Genomic DNA, 22,287 nt, shown 5'->3' on the forward strand with positions numbered 1-22,287 from the left:
CCCAGACCAGCCAGCAAAAGAGGTATCTGACCATGATGAGACAAATAACTGAGCAAAGCTGGGATGAAGAGTCCACGCATTTAGGAACCTGAAAGGCTTTGGCCCCCAATCTCTGGTATCCTCCATCATTAATAAAGGGCAATGGTTTGAGATTAACCTAGGCAAACCCCACAATTTCATTGAGAAATTAATCACCATTTAGGACTTAGTAAAATTCTATCAATTCTGCTACATTTCTCTGATTCCTGGGCATTGCACCATGTGTATCTCTTCCCATGAAGTGGTAAATCATGAAGCTTACTATTGTCGATGAAGTCATTGAGATGTTTCATTCCCTTGTCTCTCCTAGAGCAACCAACTCTTTCACTAGTACGGCTAATTTCATTAAAATCGCCACCCATGCACCAAGGGAAGAGGGATTTAAGCTTTAGGACATTAGCCCAAAAAGAAGATCTGGCACCAACATCATTGGGTGCATACATATTGAGCAGGACACAGTCAAAGGTGTTATATAAGGAACCTGAGAGTAAGATGTACCTCCTATTACAGCAGCAGCCAGAAAGTGTGAAGACAGCAGGATCCCAGATACATAGCAGGCCTCTGGCTGTTCCTTTAGGATCAACAGACATAAACTCCATATTTTTACTTCCCCATAGCCTTCTAGCATCACCATCTGATATAACTGTCCTTTTGGTTTCTTGAAAAAAAACAATATCAATATTTCTGTCCTTTAGGAGCCTCTTGATTCTGCCCTGTTTCTCCACCTTACCCATACCCCTGATATTCCAAGATATTAATTTCATGATAACCCATTAATTCACTCAAAAGGCCCTACTTCTTCCCTTTACTGTTGGGCCTTCCCCTCATTGGCAATTTTCTCCTTGTCTTTAAATTCTAATTTAGCAATTTTGTTGAGCACAATGCCTTCCTTCCCATGGTAGTCTATTCCAAGAGACTTCCCCAATTGAATTGTAGCTGCAGCTTCAGAAAGAATCTGGTTTCTCAGAGAAGAATCACCTGCAAAAGAATTAGACTGGGCTAGAGCTGTAGCAGCAGGTCTGTAAACAACAGATTTAGCATAGTGCTTCTTGGCTGCATTGTTTGTGTAAGCATGAATCCTAGCAAAGCTAGTGAACCCCTCCATCTGTGACTTCATCTTCCTTTTTTTCCTCAGGTTACACTGGTGATCTGTGATGGAGGCTGAAATTGAGTCTTGGGCTGACTATGTATGAGCAAAATTACTGCTCATTAACGGGTTTAAGATGGACAAAGGGCCAGGAAGCCCATTATTTGATGCAGATACATTGGGTCTACTAGAAGAACCATTGGAATGAATGGGCCTGCTAGGAAATCCAGAAGTGACGGGCTTCTTTTCAAAGTGGGCCAAGTCCACTTCTAAATTGATGTCGGGTCCACCACCAGCACTATCTTCATTCATACAACGTATATACCCAGGTGTAAAAACTTGTTCAATACACTTTTGCCTCTCATCATTATTATTTGAAAAATGGTCAGCCTTTTCCATCAAATCTATCATAGGCCTCTCAGCACACACTCCTCCTCTGTTTACGCCTCCATCACAGGGTGTCTCCTCAACCATTGTGTCCGTCGGACAAGCAAGCTCAGCACCAAACATGGCCTTAGCCACTGCCACCTCATCATCTTCTCCCCTTTCCTTACCATCTAACACTGGAAAATTCACTTCTTCAACACTGCAACAAGTTACAAGAGTATTGGACTCGTATACACAAAAATCTGGTTGGAGGTCTTGACACACAAAAATCTTATGATCTTCACCATTGCAGTCCAAAGTTAAAGATTTGGCAATAAATTCCATATTTGAAGTGGCTATTCTGATCCTGGCATGGGAGAATGATTTTGGTTCACACAAATCTCCCTCAATGTTGAGTACCGAGCCCCATAAACGACCAATCTTTGTGAGAGTGCTTCTGTTCCAAATATGTAAGGGTATCCCACAGCATTTGAACCACACACATCTTTCTTGGACAAAATGATTTCCAGATTTGAACTCTGCCGCAAACTGACTCAGATCCTTAAACCAAGCCTTGAGGTTGTCAATGTTTGATGTCAACTCCTCCTGGGTGTTAAAAGTTAATCTTACATCCCTTCCACCCCCGTTTCTGATCAAAATATGCTCCAGGCCTTTCTCCTTCAGTGCTTCACGAACGCTGTGAATGGAGTGTTCTGTATTGAGACGGATAATGGCATTTTCATAGAGCCAACCGTTGCCCTCTTCAGTGACTTTGATGGAGGTGTTCGTATTCACCCCTTGCAAAACATCAGCAAAGGATCTTTGACCAGCAAGTGGAGCATGACCTCTGAATCTGGTAGCTTCAAAAGATCTCCTGTTGAACTGCGATTTCACAACTTCTGATTTTCGCCTGTTATGCTCCTCCCTCTTTCGTCTATCAAGAGTTGCAGCTTTGACTTCTAGAACTTTGTCATCCACCAGAAGACCGTTGGCTTTTTGAATGGCTATATCAGCTGCTACATTACAATCGAACCTCACAAATCCGAACATAGAATGAGACACTACTCTTCTTTTGGAATGGATGAAAACATCCTTAACTATGCCAAATTTTGAGAAGAACTTGAACAATGATTTAGCATCCATTTTTGATGGTATATGATCCACAAAAATAGAAAAAAGACCATGCGATACTTCCATGCCTTTCCCTCTACCACCTTTCCAATGGTTTACTACCGGAATCCATCCTCCTTTTTGCTGTGCCATTTTTTCTGATGGTGGATTTTATTTTACACTTGATTTCAACAAAGCGTATGATAGAATTCAGTGGGATTTTTTAGAGGTTGTCCTCCTTAAAATGGGTTTTCATTATAGGTGGGTCAACCTTGTTATGGAATATGTCACCACCACAAAATACTCAATTTTCGCTAATGGGGGGATACTAACTACCTTTGTGCCCTCTTGTGGACTGCACCGAGGAGACCCTCTCTCATCGTATTTGTTCCTATTGGTATCTAAAGTGTTGTCTAATCTTGTCACTCAAAACATTCATTTGGAAAGGATTTATGGTCTGCGGCTAAGGAGGACTTGCCCAATTTTAAAGCACTTATTTTTCGCAGATGATGTCGTTCTTTTCCTCAAAGCTAATTAAAGAGAGTGTATGAATTTATTGAATATCATTGAGGTGTATAGTAGTGCCTCAGGCCAATTACTTAACATTGATAAGTTTGGGGTTCTATTTTCATCTAATGCTTCAGCTTAACTTTGAGCTTCCATCTGCAACACTCTGAGCATTTCCCAAGCTAATCCCAATGCCAAATACCTGGGCCTCCCATCCTTCTAAGGCCAATCTAAAGCTGCCATGTTTTCTTTCCTGATAGAGAAAGCTCTCTCTATTCAAAGATGGAAAACAAAACTATTATCCCATGTAGGAAATGAGGTTTTGATAAAGGCTATTGTACAAGCATTTCCCACCTATGCTATGACATGTTTTGAATTACCTAATAGTCTTTGCCAAAAACTCAATTCACTTATAAGAAACTTTTGGTGGAATGGTGATCCTGAGAAACGTGGCATACATTGGGCAAATTGGTCCGCCATGACTAGGCCCAAAGCTAGGGGAGAGATGGGTTTTAGGGATTTTCACAGTTTCAACCAAGCCTTACTAGCTAAGCTTGATGAAAGATTATCACTAATCCCAATTCTCTTTGGGCCAAGATGTACAAAGGGCTTTATTTTCCAAACTCAAATTTTCTTCAGGCTTCTCGAGGGACTTCACTGTCTTGGACATGGGTTAATTTACTCAAGGGGCAGAGATCTTCTTATGAAGGGTCTTCGGTGGCAGGTTCAAAATGGTGAGCATATTCATTTTTGGAAGGATAGTTGGATTCTGGCTATTGAGGGCCATAAGATTCTTTCATCCAAACCAGCTGGGTGGACTATTAATATGGTGGCTGATGTAATTGATCGTTCTAGTAAGTCTTGGAATCTAACTTCACTTCAGCACCACCTCATCTCGGAGGAAATGAAGGCCATTCTATCCATCCCTATTGCAGTTGGTCAACATGAGGATTATCTGGTCTGGCATCCAACTTCTTCGGGCTATTACTCAGTTAAGTCGGGCTATGATCTGGCTCTACGTGCGTGTGATTTTACACAAATTTGTAGGCCCTTTTCATCATCTACTCTTGGGGATGTACTACGGAAGTTCATTTGGAGCCTTGATACCCCTCCTAAAATTTGCCACTTTTGGTGGCGAGCTTACCACATCCTTCTAGCTACAAAAGATGGGCTGCATAAAAGGAAATGTGCTCCGATGCCTATTTGCCCTATCTGTCTTGATGAAAGGGAAATAGTTAAACACTTCCTTTTTGACTGTTCGTGGACACAAGCAGTTTGGTTTGGCAGTAGTCTCTCTGTCAAGATTCCTAAAGGTTCCATTCCGAATGTGGCTCAATGGACATAAGTCTAAGGAAGATGCTAGGGCCTTTTTGAGTCAAGTGGCGACAGTATGGTGGTTTATTTGGAAGTCTAGAAATGAATTTGTGTTTAATCACCTCCCTGTGTACCCACTCGCAACTTGCCGCAGAATTTCCCAAGCATGGAAAGAAAGGCTAGTTTTTCTCCACTCTACTAATGCTGTTATGTCCTCTCAATCTGTCCTTGTTATACCTACCGTTGATAGGTGGAGGCCAACTCTGGCTAGGAATCTCAAAGTCAATTGTGATGTAGCTTTTTGCAAGCACTCCTTAGTGGAAAGCATTGATGTTGTTGTTCATGACTTCCATGGTAAGCTTGTGGAGGAAAGGGCCCAGTCTTTAATAGCTTTTTCTACTCTTCAAGCAGAGGCTTATGCCATTCGATTGGCTTGTTTAGTGTCTATAGCTCTTAATATGTTCTCGGTGGAAATTGAAAGTGATAATCAATCGGTTATTCACTTGTGTGTCTCAGAACTTGTTCCCTCGAGGGAGTCTGCTGCCCTGATTATGGACATCTGTGACCTAGCTCCTCAGCAAAGTCTATCTTTTTCTTGGACTGGGTGTCAAAATAATAAAGTTGCCCACTGGGTAGCAAAGTCTTTAGCTTCCAATGTTTTACCTTGTAACTGGGTTGTGTTTCCACCTACACCCTTGTTGTGCTTGCTTAGTGCTAATGTACTGCTTTCTTCTTCTTAATGTAGTAACCTTTCTTCTGATCACAAAAAAAAAATAAAAATAAATAAATAAATAAAATAAAACACAACTAGTTACAACACGAATTATTACAAAAATCGTAACTGAGCATATAATTTACCGCTTTCTCGTAGTGTGTATTATAAAATTTCCAAACTTACCACTATCTCATTTCTTTTCAAAGAAATTTGTTGTTGAAGTATCCATTTGATTAAATGATTGCCTTCAGTCTTGGAAATTATTCCATTTTACATTTGAAACAACAATTGCATAGTGCATGAGCTCATATACTGTAGAACCCTATAAAAATTAATAATAATCACTTTATTTGGTTTGAGTTTTCAAAAAATATTTTTTAGAATATTCTAATTTTTTATTTTTCATTTTTTTTTTTGTTTTTATTGAGTTTTTAAAATATATTAAGCAATTTTTTAAAATTTTTAGACACATTTAACATAATACACTTTAAAAAGTATAATATTTATGATTTTTTTTTAAAAAATCACTAAATACCAAAAATACAAATATATATATATATATATATAAATTCAGTACATTTTTTGTATTTTTGTGTATTTGTTAATTTTTTAAAATATGTTTTCACAAATATTTTACTATTTAGATACATCTAACTAAGGTTTACCTAAATTTTTTTAAAAAAATGCTTAAAATTTTAAAAATATTTACTAAAAACAAAAAAAATAATAAAAAACAAAAAATTTAATTTTTGGAAAACTGAACTTAGAAAACTGAAACCAAACACTAAATAGGTTCCAAATTCAATAAGCCTTCTGTTCAATCATGATGAGTCCAGAACTTTTTAATTTTTTTTTTAAAAAAATTAATTCTTCGTTTTTCTTTTGAAGATAAAAAGTTTTTTTTTTTTTCTAAAAAATAATAATAATAAAACTTGTAACCAAACATTAAAAAACCCATATACATGTATATAACCAAAAGATCTCCATGTAAGATATATATCACCTAGTGAAGAATTCCAACTTTTGATTTCTAAACCACATAGCAAGCAAGTAATTTGTTCCGTTTTCATAATTTTTGGGTTCTTTGATACATTTTGTTTCCTCTTTATGAATGTAAGGAACCAAATTACAAGAAAGTACTAAATTGCTCTCTTTTTCAAAACTAGATTGCAAGGAAGTACTTTATTCTGTCTTTTTCTAAATTAGATTGCACGCAAGTAATTTATTCTTTTTTCATGATTTAGCCAAACAGATTCAAGGTAAGTCCTTTAATTGTGTGGTGGTTAATGTGTATGGGCCGAATGATGTTGCAAGGAGGAGGAATTTGTGGGAGGTGCTGGGTAATCTTAGGCGCTCTTTTCCTTTTCCATGGTGTTTGGGGGGGGATTTTAATGAAATCCGTTCCATTGGTGAGAGGAAAGGATGTTTAAGAAGAGATAGGGGAATGAAAGATTTCGGGGAATTTATTGAAAAAATGGAACTTACTGATATTCCAATGTTGGGTAGAAAGTATACGTGGAGCAATTCTGTTGAGGGTGATAGATGGAGTAGGTTAGATAGATTTCTCATTAATCCTGAGTGGCTTCAGCTCTTTGATTTTAAAGTTTGGGGTCTGCCTAGAATTCTATCTGATCATTGTCCAATCCTACTTATGGAGGATCTAAGAGATTGGGGTCCTAAGCCATTTAAATTTTTTAATTCCTGGTTCTTGCATCCTGGCTGTTTGCCTTTGATTAAAAAGACTTGGATGGAGGCTCAGGTGGTTGGTTGGGCAGGTTTTATTGTTAAAGAGAAATTTCGCATTCTCAAATCCAAGTTGAAGGAGTGGAATCAGGAGGTCTATGGAGCTGTTGATTGTAAAATTAAAGTAGCTGAAGCTGAGCTTCATTCTCTTGAACTAGAGGCTGAGGGTAGAGGCCTCAATGATCAGGAAGTTAGAAATAGAAGGAATATCCTTGGTGAAGTTAGGAGATTGAGGAAGATGGAGGAGTGGAATTGGCTTCAAAAATCTAGATTGAATTGGGCATTGAAGGGTGATAAAAACACCAAATTTTTTCATATTATGGCTAAAAGTCGTCAATGCAGGAACATGTTGGATTGTATTCAGATTAATGGTAGGGATGTTATGTTACCTAATGAGTTAAAATTGGAGGTGGTAAGGCATTTTAGGTGTTTGTTTCATGAGAGTTGGAAGCATAGGCCCAAGCTTGGTGGTGTGCTAAAATCTATTAATACTGACTCTGCAGCTGATTTGGAGGTGGTGTTTACTGAATCTGAAGTGTGGGCAGCCATCAAGAATTGTGATGGAAATAAGGCGCCAGGACCGGATGGATTTAATGTGTATTGCTTTCAGAAATGTTGGAGTATTCTGAAGCAGGACTTTATGAATTTTATGTCAGAGTTTCATGAGAATGGCAGGTTGGTCAGAAGTTTGAAGTGCTCCTTCTTCACTCTTGTCCCAAAGAAGTCCAATCCATCAAGTCTTTCGGATTATCGTCCTATTTGTCTTATTGGGGTAGTTTACAAAATTTTGGCTAAGGTATTATCTTGTCGATTGAAGAGGATATTACCTGAGGTGATTAGTGAAAATCAGTCCGCATTTTTAGGGGGAAGAAATATTTTGGATGGTGTACTCATTGCAAATGAGATTGTAGATTGGTGGAAGAAGACAAAAACTAGAGGTGTAATTCTCAAGTTGGATTTTGAGAAGGCTTATGACACAGTGAATTGGGAATATTTGTTTGATATGCTCCAAAAATTTGGTTTTGGTGCTAGATGGATTGGATGGGTTAAAGCATGTGTGACCTCTCATAGTATATCGGTGTTGGTGAATGGTTCTCCTACAGCGGAGTTTAATCCTCAGAAGGGTCTTCGGCAAGGGGATCCACTTTCACCTTTTCTATTCAATATCGTAGCAGAGGGTTTGAATGTTTTGTTATCCAGGGCTAAGGAGATTGGATTAGTTAGAGGTGCTACCGTTGGTCCCAATGATTTGGCTGTTTCCCATTTACAATTTGCAGATGATACTATATTGTTCTGTGAAGCGGATTGGAGTGAACTTATCACCATTAAGAGGATTCTGAGATGCTTTGAAATTATTTCAGGACTGAAGATTAATTTTCAAAAAAGTGTTGTTTGTGGTGTTGGAATTTCGACCCAACTAGTTAAGGATTTCGCGGTAAGACTGAATTGTTCTTATCATGTCCTTCCCCTGGTTTATCTTGGCTTACCTCTGGGAGCGAATCCTCGTCGGAAATCAACATGGAAGCCTATTTTGGATAAGATCAAAGTTCGGCTTGCAGGATGGAAGAGGAGAGTGATGTCATATGCTGGTAGAGTTACCATGATTAAGTCAGTTCTATCTAGCCTTCCAGTTTATTACCTTTCTTTGTTTAAGATGCCTGAGTGTGTTGCTAAGTCAGTGGATAGGTTGCAAGCCTCTTTTTTATGGGGAGGGTCTGATAATCAAAGAAAGGTTCATTTGGTTCGATGGGGAGAGGTAACAAAGGCTTTATACCATGGTGGGTTAGGGATCAGAAACATTAGAAAGGTGAATCTGTGTTTGTTAGTAAAGTGGTGGTGGAGATTTGGGGCTGAGAAGAAGGCTCTGTGGAGGCAATTGATTAGCAGTCATTACAGTCACACTAATGGATCCTACTTACCTTTGTCTGGTGTTTGTCATTTTGAATCTAGAATTTGGAGAGATGTCAGGTCTGTGGCTGTTACACAGCCACTAGTGGTTGCTTATTTTTTGGATAACGTCAAGATTGAGGTTGGGGATGGTAGTTCGACTCTTTTCTGGTCTGATAAGTGGATTGGGCATTCAAGCTTGGAGATTCAATTTCCCAGACTTTTTGGTTTATCTTCAGAGCCTCTTGGATCGTTGAAGTGGTTCGTTGATGAAAAGAATGCTAATGGTAGGTGGACATTGACTTTTAGAAGACCTCTTCGCGCTTGGGAGGAGGAGGAATTGCTTCGTTTGCTCCAGATTTTGGGTGAAGGTCCTGCTTTGAGGGTGAATAGTGAGGATAATATCAGATGGCTGTCGTCTCCTTCTGGGATTTTTCATGTTAGATCATTGTTTGGGTGGCTCCAAGCCGATGAGGGGCAGGCTCTGGAGTTGTCAAAATTTATCTGGTATAATATAGCTCCCCCAAAAGTTAAATTTTTGCTCTGGTTGGTGTGGAGAGGTAGATTAAAGACTGCTGACTTCCTTCATCGAATCGGTGTCCTAAGGGGTAACTCTGTTTCTCTGTGTGTGTTCTGTAAGTTGGTACCTGAAACTCTTCATCATATTTTGTTGCTTTGTCCCTTTGCTTGGAAGTTATGGTCTAGTGTAATTGATTGGTGGGGATCTAATTGGGTTTCTCCTAGCTCTGTTATTGAGTTGCTCCATTGGTGGGTTGGATTCAAGTTCAGAAAAAAGGAGCTCATGATCTGGAATGTTATTCCTTTTGCAGTAATATGGTCATTATGGAGGCTCAGAAATGAGTGTATCTTTAGGGGAGCTCAACCAAATTTGGAGAATTTGATTGAATTAGTTAAAGTTAGAGTGGTTTTCTGGGCTAAGGATCATCACATTGGTAGCATGTATTCATTTCATGATTTCATCTCTAATTTGAGTCTGATTAGGAGTTGTTTCTGAGTGATGCAGCTCGCAGGTAGTTTGGCTCCATTTCTCAAGGAGGGGAATTTCTATTGTTTCTGCTGGGTATAAGTAATTGGGTGGCTGCCGGTGAGGGGTTTAGGAAGAAAGCTTTGGAGAGTTGTACTACTATTACTATGCATGTGAAGGTGGCTGTAGATGGAGCTCATTTTCTATGCATGGTAGTTCTGGACGCATATGGTTGCTGTGATGCTTCTGATCTTATGATCTTACGGCTGCTGTGTGGTCCTGGACTCTTTGCAAAATTCTGATTCTGACTCAGTTTGCTCTGTTCTGTTGGTTGCTGGTGATCTGATCTTTCGGCTACTGAAGACCTGTTCCAATTCATAGGTTGCTGCTGGTTTTTGTCACCTATTGGGTTGTTTGATTGAGTACGCAAGATGCTGGGGTTCAGTCCTTAGGCTGACTGATCTGTTCTGTTCTGGTGGCTGCAAGTGAACTGTTCTTATGGCTGCTGTGGCCTGTTCTAATTGGTTTTTATGGTTGCTGCTCTGTTCTGTCTTTGGGCTGAGTTTGCGAGCTTCTATTCTGTTCTATTGGCTGCAAGTGATATGTTCTTATGGATGCTATGGTCTGTTCTGATCTGGTCTAACTGTTGCTGGTGTATCGATCTGAGTGTGAAAGCTGCGGGTGATTTGATTTAGTTTTGCTGGTGTATTGATCTTCTTGCTGGTTTAGTCCTGCTGTTGTATTGGTTTAGTTCTGTTCTGTTCCTTCCGTTGGTTACTCACCAACTTGGGGTGCTTGCATATGATTGGATGGGCTATTTCGTGCCAACCTCGTTGGGATGATTTATCTCATTATGATGCTCCTGCACCCCTCCTATCTTTCTCTCTTTATTGGTGTAATGTGTTTCGTACTTTGTACTACATTTTCATCAATGAAGTTCCTTTTTTGCTGTTCAAAAAAAAAAAAAAAAAAAAAAAAAAAAAAAAAAAAAAAAAAAAGTAATTTATTCTTTTTCTAAACTAGATTGCAAGTGAGGAATTTGTTCTCTGCTTTTCTTTTCATCCTTCAATAATACACTTTGTTTCTATATGTAAAGGTAAGGACTTCCCATATGGAGCACCATATCATTTATCTTTATTGTTAGGCAATCACAAGCTACTACTGGTAAACTCACATCCATTGAAGCCACAATGCAAAAGAAAAAAAATTCCTTTTTTCTTTAATTTTTATTAACTTTTGAGAGTTTACAAGTTAATCACAATATGAATTTGATATCGTTACAGGAGTCACAAATCAAGGCACAAAATTCTGTAAGTCAATTTTAATTCGTTGTTTTGTTATTTTTGCCACTTTATTTATATTGGGTTCGCAATGTTGCTTGTGAAATATATTTATTGAGGTCCATATATTTGGAGACATAAAGTAGGAGCATTTTATGTTTTAGCCTCAAATGAATCTTCTTACTTTGTCTAGTTTTGTTTATAGTGTTTGATTAACGAGCTCTAAGAACATTGCTTAATAATGTTAAAAATAAGGCAAATTCTATGGTACACACTCTCTTTAGGATGTGTATTATATGCACTTTTAGTTACGATCTTTGTGCTCTTAATTATGGCATACTGTGTTATTAGTTATGACACATTGTGATATTAATTATGATATTATTTTAGTTATGATCAAAGAGTTGTTTAGCTATACCTCATGTGATGTTTGGTTATAACTCAATATTTTTTATTATTATTTATGACTCCTATAATATTAAGTTATGCCATTTGTGATGATCAAACTCACAAATGGCATAACTTACACATGGTACACACTTATAATATTTATCTAAAAATAATTGTATATTCTTTATTGCACACATAATTATGACTTGATAATTCAACTATTATATATGCAAAATTCAAAAATAATTAAGGGAAGTCTTAAAACTTCAAGACATGATATGCAATCATACCACAAAATTACGTAAGTTTTCACTCGCCTGTGCTGGAATCACCACCACCACTGAAGCCTCCTCTGCCACCACCTTTCAATACTCACTTCCTCCTCTTCATCGTTCACCTTCCCCATATCTTCTATTCCCCTTCTCTTTCTCTTCTTCCTTCTTCTTCTTTACCGAAACCATAGATTTGAAATATAGGGTTTTGCGAGTCGTAAAGGTAGGGGCTAGGTTAGGCGAGCAGAGGGTGGTGAACGTGGAAGGGGTTTGTACGAATTGAGAGTGGTGGGGGGTGTGTATTTTGTGAGTTGTAGAGGTAGGGGCTGTTGGTGATGCAACAACAATGGAAAACTGTAAGAAGAGGCTGGTGGGTTGTGTCAGGGAGTAGGAAAAGGCTAAGTGATTGCGTCCGATGGCAAAAAAGAGCTAGGGCGTGACAATAGAGGTTGTAAAGGAGTGACCAGAGGTAGGAGAAGGTCATCAAAGTTGAGGGTCTGACCGGAACTAGGTGGTTGGCCGGTGATAGGGAAGGGGTTCTGTGAACCAGTGGCCGAATAATTAGAAGGGGTGCTTGGAGTTAGGGTTAGAGTTTGGTTATTTTGGTAATTTGCTTAATGGGCAAAATGATATAAAAAGAAAGAGCATAATCTACTTTACCCCATATGATTTAGTCCATTTACATTTTACCCCATATCATTTGAAAATAATCACTTATTCCTCTTACGGTCTTAGTTGTTTTGCATTTTACCTCATTGCTGTTACTTATTCCGTCTAAATTGACAAAATTTGTCATACACACGCAAAAAGATAGAGTAGGTATTGAAAAATAATAATTTTAAAGTTTAACTATGATGTAAAAGGACCTATTTGTCTAAAATTTCCTTCTACACTATCATCTTCTTTCCTCAAATTCTATCCCTAAGATTAAATTAGAAATAGAGTTAAGAAGTTAGAAAAATTATGTGATTAAATTAAATTAATTGTATAATAGAAGAGATAGAATGAGAAAATAAAAAGGAAAAGGAGAAAAAATAGAAGGGTATTAAGGTCATTTTATATTTTTCGTTAACAATGTTACTATTGGGAAATTCTATTTCCAAACATCAAATCTTCTCTATGTACATTATTTCTAAACCCACACACTTAATGAATTTGAAATCTCATTTTTTACTCAATACACAACTTTATTATACCGAGAATGCCCTGATCTTCCTCCTTCACACCACTATTACCACCAATCTCTGTACCTCCTGCTGTCCCAAATCACCACCTCCGACTACCATCGCAGCACAATTCATATTGCTAATGATTGATAACAGTCCCGACCACCATTACTGACAGAGAAAAGATCTAGAAAATCCAGGTCTAGGGTTTAAAGAGAAGAAGAAGAAGAGATGAAAGATGAGGTTAGCTATGGCAGTTGCGGTGGCTGCGTGGGTTGATATGAGGTAGGGAAGATGATGCGAAGGGTGCTGGTGTGAGTGCAACTGATCGAGATCGCAACCGAGAATGGTGTGATCCCAACAATGATGAGCAGCGGGAGTTGGAGAAAAACACTAGAGAAGGTTGCTGAAGGAGGAAGAAGATTGGGGAGGAGGGCGATTTGATTACTGTGGTGGCGGTAACAGTGGTGTGTGGTGATGTTGGGGTTAGGACGACGGTGGCTGGATTGCAGTTGGCGGTGGATGTGGTGGTTCATGGAGGTGACCAAAAGGAAGGGAAGCTGTGGAGGGGCGGCGATAGGAGGTGAGGAGCTGGGGAGAAACCAACGATGTGACTTAGGGTTCTGTTGAAAAGAAAAGGGTATTTTGATATTTTTATTTTAGGACATAAATGTAATATAAAAAAGATTCATTAAGTGTGTGGGCTGAGATAACTTGATGTGTGGAAATAGAATTATCCGTTACTATTGCGCTTTAGTTCAAAATCACAAATGAATACGTGGCTATTTCTAAATGATAAGAGGTAAAATACAAAATGACCTAAACTATAGGAAATAAAGTGAATTTTGCACTAAAAAAAAATAATTAATTATTAGAATGTCTAACCTAACTTTTAGGGTGCATTTATAGCTGTCCTATTTTATCAATTGGCAATGAAGATGTTATACATGATTATTTAGAAGGAGCAACTATATGTACTGCTGCTGTATTGACTATAATATTGATTCTCTATTATCGTCATATTACCAATATTTATACTATATTATTGTTACAAGCAGTGAAGAAGATAAAGAAAAACTGAGACTTAAATTATTCAACAATTATTATATGAAGTAAAGGCTGTACTTGATATCCAAATCTGAACTTGATTTTTTTTTACGCCAAATGTCTCTTATTTTTTTATTTGAAACAAAAAATTTGATAGATGAGAGTAGGAATCGAACCAACAAAAAAACAAAAATTAAATGAATAAGGAGTGGGATTCAAACCTTAGAATTTAGAAACATTAACAAAAATTCTTACCACTTAAGTTACACATAATATATAATAAATAATTTATTTTATTTTATTTTTATTTATTTGAATTGCACATTCATAACGTGTACCAACCGCTAATATAAATTATGCTTAATGTTTGGGAGTTCACTGTACATTGTTTTGGTCTATTCTTGAAAATTTAGCTTTTTGAACTAGGGAGCAAAAAAAATTGAAAGAAATTAGAAATTGGTCTGATTCAAATCAACTCACACAATTTTGGTTTAGTTTTCTCAGTTTTGGTTCTTAATATATGTGAACTGCACTTCGCGGTTCGGCCCACGGCTTTTTAGTTATGATCATAACTACAAAGTGGAATCAAATCAGACCGTTTAAATATTTATTATTTACTGTATATATATTCATAAATGGTTAACTCTTTACTTACAAGTGTGCTGTTGTATGACAGTAAAATTAGTTCTCAACAATTTTTGCTTGTAAAATAATGATAAGTTACTTATTTTTGAGTAAGTTATGATTACGTTCTGAATGATGATAAAATTTATGAAAATTGTGGTTCCAAATTGAACTGAACCATATTTTTAGTTCCAAATTTTATGAAATCGTAAATTTGATCATGGTTATTTCAAAATTGAACCAAACCAAATCATGCTCACCTCTATTATGAACAACAAATTGTCTAGTCACACAATAAATTTGTATCATGCTTTATATTTTTCTTTCCTTCAAATTATTATTATTATTATTATTTTGACAAGAATTATGACTTCTGTCTATATGTTGATAAAGAAAGGGAGGGCGTGATGAATCGAATTCTAGAATGGTTGACAAGGCTATGGCAACAGTGGGATGTTCGGGGGTTGGCTCTACTTAGTTTCACTTTATAATTTATTCTTTTTATCTTTGGACAACGTAGAAAGTACACGCCATCATTATGGACCGGTGTCATTGTTTGGATAGCCTACTTGACGGCCGATTTTGTGGCAACTTTGGCCCTTAGCAAGCTCTCTGACAAGTGCAATGCTAAGCCTAATGGCGAATTGGGGGCGATATGGGCACCCTTGCTTTTGCTGCACCTCGGTGGCCCAGATACTATAACAGCTTTTTCCGTGGAGGATAATAATTTGTGGTTGAGGCACTTCATAGGATTAGGTGTTCAAACTGTTGTGGCAGTTTATGTCATTATTTTGTCTTGGAGAAATTCCTTGCTTTCTTTTCTGTCAATTCCGGCGTTCGTGGCTGGAATTATTAAGTATGGAGAGAGAACATGGGTTCTCAAGTCAGTAAGTAATGATAAACCGGGAAGCATTCTACCGATTTATGACCATATCTTGATTGGATCAATTCATGATCCACATTTAGATAATTATTACACTAGAGAGAAACAATATGTAAGTGCTTTACTACTGGGCCTAAAATCGGTTAAGGATTTTAAGGAATATATGGAGCAATATGAACCTGATAAGACAACATTTATGATACACCATTGTGTGGGTGATGAAATATTTCTTTGGAAAGCATTGGAGGCTGAAATGGGGTTGATGTATGATTTGTGGTACACAAAGGCAGTGGTAACTTATACCAAGGTAGGATGCATTTTCCACTCGATCAGCTTCGCTTGTACAGTGTGTGTGTTGGTAGGATACTTCTGGCTCACTTTTAGGTATCAACAACACTACTACTCCACGGTTGATATTGCCATCACAGGCGTGCTAGTGGTAGGAGCTCTAACTTTGGAGATTTATGCAGTTGCTCTATTATTGTTCTCTGAATGGACAATTCTTTGGCTAATTAAAAACAAACATCTCCAACTGGTGGCCCGATTGGGAAAAAGGTTTCCTTGGTTATTCCGAATGCTTGAAAAGAGAAGGTGGTCTAAAAAGATGGGGCAATTTGATCTACTTGGTTTTTGCCTCAAAAAACAGTTCAAGCCTTTACTGACATTGACGACTTGGAGTAGGAGTAAACTTGAGTGGTTGGCTGGTATTCTGGACAATGTCAATTGGTACATGCACAAGACTTGTGTGAATGTCAAATCTAATTCTAAACTACCTAGCATGATTCTGAGACACATAAAGTACTTGGCTGATAAAAATACTATTTTGCCTCACCATAATACTAGTTCTACTACCAAACTTAAAAAACTGAATGATGAAGAAGAGGACATGACATATTCGGCTGACGTACATTTTTACTCTAAAATTGTTGCTTGGCACATCACAACAGAAATGTGCTACCATTGGGACTCGAATACTTGTCAAAGCAGTTGTACTAACTCCACCTCTGCAGACGGAGATGACGGGCAAGCTAGTATTAAGGAAACATGCAGAACTCTGTCACATTACATGATGTATCTACTCCTCATTTGCCCTTCGATGTTGGGCGTTAGTGTACGGAGAGAATTTGGCTACCCCGGTCACAGCTCAGACAGTCACAGGATCCAGTTGATCAATGATCTCCAAGAGTTTCTCAAGAGTAAGAATGTGCATAATGTAAGCGAAGCTTGCCGAGCATTAGAAGACTTACCATTAACTTTTGATTCGACCACAAGGGAGGCACGCGAATTTGCATTAGAGTTGAAGGAAAAGAAAATGGAAGAGAGATGGGAAATACTTAGTACAATGTGATAAGATATCAACTATACCAGATAATAAGGATAGCTGCAGCATTACTCCTAATGCAGATGCACACACAGTATCTCATCCATCAGTCAGTTAGAGTTAGAAACTAATTCGAAGACACAAGAGACCAAGTATGTTGAGCATGCAAGGCATTCATTTCTTCTTGCATAGCTTGAAGCCAAATAGGGGATAAAAGAGCCTCTTTATAGGAGGGTGGTTCAGTATCAACAAAGGTAAAAGAAGAAGTAGGCTTTGAGGATGGTGTGAAGGCTGAAAAAGAAGCTTTAGACCGAGTGATCATAGGATGAGAATTAAGAGTTGTAGGTGGAGGATGTAAAGGAAGTTGAATGGCAATGGACTGGATAGGGATAGGCGGCTGCAGAGGAAACATGGGAATCTGGGTCAGCATGAGGCTGTCCTGGTGCAGACCCGTGCTGCAGACCAGCAGAAGACAGAGGAACAGAATGGGGCTGCAGAGCAGCAGTTCTGGGTGGCAGCAGAGGAGAAGCAGCAGTGTGAGGCTGCAGAACAGGAGGCTGGGCAGCAGACCTGGGCTGTAAAACAGCAGAAGGCAGAGAAGCAGACCTGGGGTGATGAGAAGTAGAACGGAGCTGCCTAGAAGGCAAAGGAGGAGAAGACCAAAAAAACTGATGTAAAAAAGACAAAGAAGAAGGTGCAGGTGCAGACTGAGAAAGAGTATGAAAAGGGAAACAAGATTCATTAAAATGAACATGCCTAAAAAGATACACACGACCTGTAAGAGGGTCTAAACACCTGTAACCTTTGGCAAATGGATGATATCCTAAGAAGACACAAGACACAGAGCGAGGTTGAAGTTTATGAGTCACATAAGGCTTGAGCCAAGGGAAACATTGACATCCAAAAACTCGAAGATGAGAGTAATCAGGAATGAAGTGAAACAACAACTCAAAAGGAGATTTATGAGCTAGCTGAGAAGAAGGCAACCTGTTGATTAAAAAAGTAGCCACAGCAATGGCATCAAACCAGTACTTAATAGGCATAGAAGCATGATGTAATAATGCAATAGTGGTATCAACTATATGCCTATGCTTTCTCTCGGCAACACCATTCTGAGATGGTGTGTAAGGACAAGAATGCTGATGAACAATACCCTCAGAAGCAAGAAAATGAGTCATTTTGTTATTAAAAAATTCAGTTCCACCATCTGTTCGCAGAATTTGTAAAGGAGTTTGAAATTGTTTTTCCACATAGGCTTTAAACTCAATGAATTTGGAATAAACCTCACTCTTAAAAGATAAAGGATAAAGCCAAGTGAATTTGGAAAAATCATCCACAAAAAGCACATAAAATTTGTAAGAAGAAGCAGACTGAAAAGGCCCCCATACATCACTATGAATTAAGGAAAGAGGTTGATTGCTAGTGGAATTAGACAAATGAAAAGGAAGCCTATGGCTTTTAGCAACACAACAGTCAACACAATTTGAAAAGACTGTCTTATGTGCAACATTATTAGAAACAAACTTCAAATGCTTCCTAAGATGAGACAATTTCAGTGAACTTGGATGACCAAGTCTATTATGCCAAATGTCCTCAGTAGCAGAGGCTGAGGAATGCTTAGAACTAAGATGAGCTTGTGGACAACATGCAGCAGCAGATGAAGATGGAAGGAAATGGTAGAGACCATTGATGTTAGTTCCTTTGTGAAGCACTCTCTTCGAATGCTTGTCCTGAATCACAAAGTTAGCATCATCAAATGTAATAAAACAATTGTTATCTCTGGCTAATTTGTGAACAGAAAGCAGATTTGAAGAAATAGAAGAAGTGTGAAGAAGAGTGTTTAATTTGAAAGAATGGTGAGGAGTAGGTAAAAGCCCTTTACCAGTGTGGTGAATTGGTATAGAATTACCATTTCCAATAGTAATTTGATCAGAACCTTGGTAAGGTTGGTAGCAACTCAAATTACTCATATCATTGGTAATGTGATCAGTGGCCGTAGAATCAAGATACCAAGGCACTGGTGCAGTAGATGAATCTGTAACCGAAGCATTGGAAGAAGCGACAAATGCTTTGGAGTGTTGAGCAGATGGTGAGGAGGAGGAACCAGAAGAAGAATGAAATTGAGAATCCATTCTATACCAACAATCAATGGCTATGTGACCAAAACCTCCACAGATTTGGCATTGAGATTGAGGAAAAACCGATCTGCCTCGTCCGCGATTAGCACCACCTCTACCATTATAATGATAGCCTCTCGACTGAAGCCGTCCACCTCTATTACCTGGAGACTGAGATCTGCTTCCTCTGTAACCAGAACCACGAGATGAAGAGTTGCCTTTAATAGAGGAGAAGGCAACTGTTGGATCAGAAGAAGACTTCTTGAGTTTAGCCTCCATATGAATCTCTTCAGAACAAAGAAGAGAAGACACCTCTTCCATAGTAATAAAACCAGATCTGGCTCGAATGGAAGTAGCGAATGCATCATACTCATCAGGTAATCCGTTAAGAGTTATCAACACTAAATCTTCATCGTCAATTAACACCGAAACAAGAGCTAACTGATCAATTACTTCTTTGATTTTTGCAAGATAGACAGTCATTGAATCAGTTTTCTTAGAAATACTATTCAGTTGGTTCTTCAATTGATGAACATGAGATCGTGAAAAGGACGTGTAACGCTGATGCAAGACAGACCATACTTCAGAACAATGATTACAGTTTAAAACCGTGGAGTATATTGATGGAGACAGAGTAGCAGTCATGCAACTCAACAGATGTGCATCAACACGATTCCATTTCACTCGATCCGGAACTCTTACCTGAATCATCAAGAACAGTTAATGGTGGACATGAACTTGGATCATCAACATATCCAAGAAGTTCTGTAGCTCGCAGAATTTTCTGCCATTGTGATTTCCAAATCACAAAATTTGATGTATCAAGTTTAACTGTAACAAAGGAGGATAGATTGGAAAGAAGCAAAGAAAGATCTGGAGGAAGTGTAAAGTCAGAACTCGAAGCAGCCATGGATGCTTGTGCTCGGATGTAAGAACCCACATTTTTCATCTTGATCATGTTCATGAGCATTTGTATGATTGTGACTTGTTTAGCTTGCATGTGTGTGTTGCGATTGTTTCGTTGAGTTAATGTGATCCATGTCTTGATTTGGTACCTTTGTGATTTGTCTAAGTGTTATGTGCTTGTCTGAGTTATGTTTAGCCGACGTTGTTCCTATGCCGAGGTCATCCTTAGTCTGGCATTAGTATCTTGGAACCCCTTGTTGACCTCCGTCATTGCCTTGAACACATTAGCCAAGATGTTACCCTGCACCCCAGTGAACTCGTCCTGGAGTGGTATGACCTAGACCGAGGTGTGGCGCATCTAGGCCAAGATGTGGCACAGCTTAGTCAAGCGTTGTCCTTCCTAGCCGAGGTCATTGTCACCATAGTCGCCGAAGTCTTTTGTTAGCCGATGTCACCCCCTTGCCGGCGTGCCATTCCGTATAGCGTGTTAGAAACGCCTTGTTGTTAGCCGATGTCATGGTCTGTCAGAAAGCCCATACCGCTTTGCTTGTTGAACACCCTTCCACCATGCTTTGTCTGGCCTGTCAGCCACCTTTTCAGGATGAACCCAACCAGTCGCCGCCACGTGTCTCAGCAGAGGGTTAACCCCAGAACCGGGTATAGAAAACTATCATTTGGTGTCATAACCTTGTCTTGTAGAGAGAGAAGCTCTAGGAAGAAGAAAGAGTTTTAGAGTGAGGAAGTAGATCTTCAAGCTTGATTTCTAGAGATCCAACCGTTAGATCCGCGTTCTAAGGTTAGATTCTTGATCTACTCGTGATGTTCTTTATGTTTATGTTATTGCATTGCATGATTGAAAATGATTTGTAAGCCATGCATCGTTTTGAAGCTCGATTTTAGAAAGAGAAAATGACATTCATGTGTTCTTCAAGAAAGTCTTGTTTTGATCCGAAAGCTTTATGCCTAGATTCACGTTTTGTGTTTGTTCTTGCATGATTTCCAAGTATGGGTACCCAGGTCCATGTTTTCAAACTCATAGCACGAAAACCCCAGATTTGTGATGACAGATTATGATCAAACATTCGTATTTTTCATGTTTTCACCCCCATGTTCTTCATGTTCATCAGCAGAGGGAAACCCAGAGTTTCCCGACCTCTTTCCTTGCATGTGGCCCTCGGGAACACACCTCGGCAAGGAGGTGTGGAACCTCGGCCTAGACCTGGTTGGTGCCCAGCCTGTTTTCCGAAAACATTTGTGTATACGAGAGACTTGTTTGAAAGCGCATTCAATAGGCTTTGCCATGTGTTGTAGGACTTGGGCTTGTCTCGACCCCGACGTGTGGAGAAACGATGTGAGTGGTATTTTTAATAAAGCTATGTTACACTTGTTTTGATAAATCTTGTTTTGCCTTGTTTTGAAAAGTACTCGATCTAGCATGAATGACTATCCCTATTTTGTATATCAAATGCTATCTTGTTTTGATGACTCGTCTTGACAGTCCTTAGTGCTAGAGGACTCTAAACTTTCGCAGCACAGCTTGTCTTGACAGTCCTTAGTGCTAGAGGACTCTAAACTTTCGCAGCACAGCTTGTCTTGACAGTCCTTAGTGCTAGAGGACTCTAAACTTTCGCAGCACAGCTTGTCTTGACAGTCCTTAGTGCTAGAGGACTCTAAACTTTCGCAGCACAGCTCGTCTTGACAGTCCTTAGTGCTAGAGGACTCTAAACTTTCGCAGCACAGCTTGTCTTGAAGCTCTTGTCTTGATATGTCATCACCCCTTGAAGTAGGTAGATGTTATTAACATCCAAGGAACTTGAAAGCCGGCAAATGAACTTGATTTCCCTCTTGATCGAAAAGTATGCTATGTATAGTTTTGAAAGAAATCTTGGATATCAATCATGCAAAACCTTTATTTCTAGTATCATTCACTGAGTATCCAAGCTCACCCTCTCTATATATATGTAGGTGATGAACAAGAGGGCATTGAGGCCTAGACGTGATTGCCGATGTGTTTTGGGTGCCTTGCCGACATGTTTTGGATTTGCGTTTTGCATCGTCTTGAAGATTATGCTTCTCGGCTTATGTTTTCTTTGTTTGTTTTGGCATATGTCGGCTTGAGAAGCCTTTTGGTCAGGATGTATTTTGTGTTCCATTTTGTTGTATCTAAAATTGTAAGACTTGTAAAGATGTTTGATGTATGGCATTCCATTGGACTTATGCACGGCTCTCATGGACTACTCAGTTTATATATGTATATTTTGCTTCCGCAACTTGTAAGCCCCATATTCTATACTCTGATTGTGTGTGATTTTTGTAAGACGGCCTTCGGTAACCTCGGGTTACTGGCCATCACGGCACCAAACTACTAGGGGCGGTTTGGGGGCGTGACAGATTGGTATCAGAGCCCAAGATCCTTGTAGTACGTTAATCACACACCTTGAGTTCTAGAGAGCCTAGGATTTCCCTTAGAAGAAAGTTAAGATTGCATCATATTGCTTGCTACTTGACTATGTGTGCATCGTTTTGGC

The 22,287-nt window shown here is 38.8% G+C and overlaps 1 protein-coding gene and 1 long non-coding RNA gene across 4 annotated transcripts in view; both read left to right on the forward strand.

Annotated features, from left to right (window-relative positions):
- Nucleotides 1-22,287, forward strand: part of LOC145824600 (uncharacterized) — a 150,406-nt gene that overhangs the window by 36,070 nt on the left and 92,049 nt on the right. The window lies entirely within an intron of this gene.
- Nucleotides 1-22,287, forward strand: part of LOC145824599 (uncharacterized) — a 33,866-nt gene that overhangs the window by 5,274 nt on the left and 6,305 nt on the right. The window contains exons 3-4 of the long non-coding RNA XR_014366393.1: nt 10,850-10,917; nt 11,037-11,063. This is a non-coding gene — a long non-coding RNA (uncharacterized LOC145824599). The remainder of the gene's footprint in view (nt 1-10,849; nt 10,918-11,036; nt 11,064-22,287) is intronic.

The sequence above is a fragment of the Camellia sinensis genome, chromosome 4 (genome assembly GCF_055761805.1).
Source record: "Camellia sinensis isolate YWXY chromosome 4, ASM5576180v1, whole genome shotgun sequence".
NCBI lineage: Eukaryota > Viridiplantae > Streptophyta > Magnoliopsida > Ericales > Theaceae > Camellia > Camellia sinensis.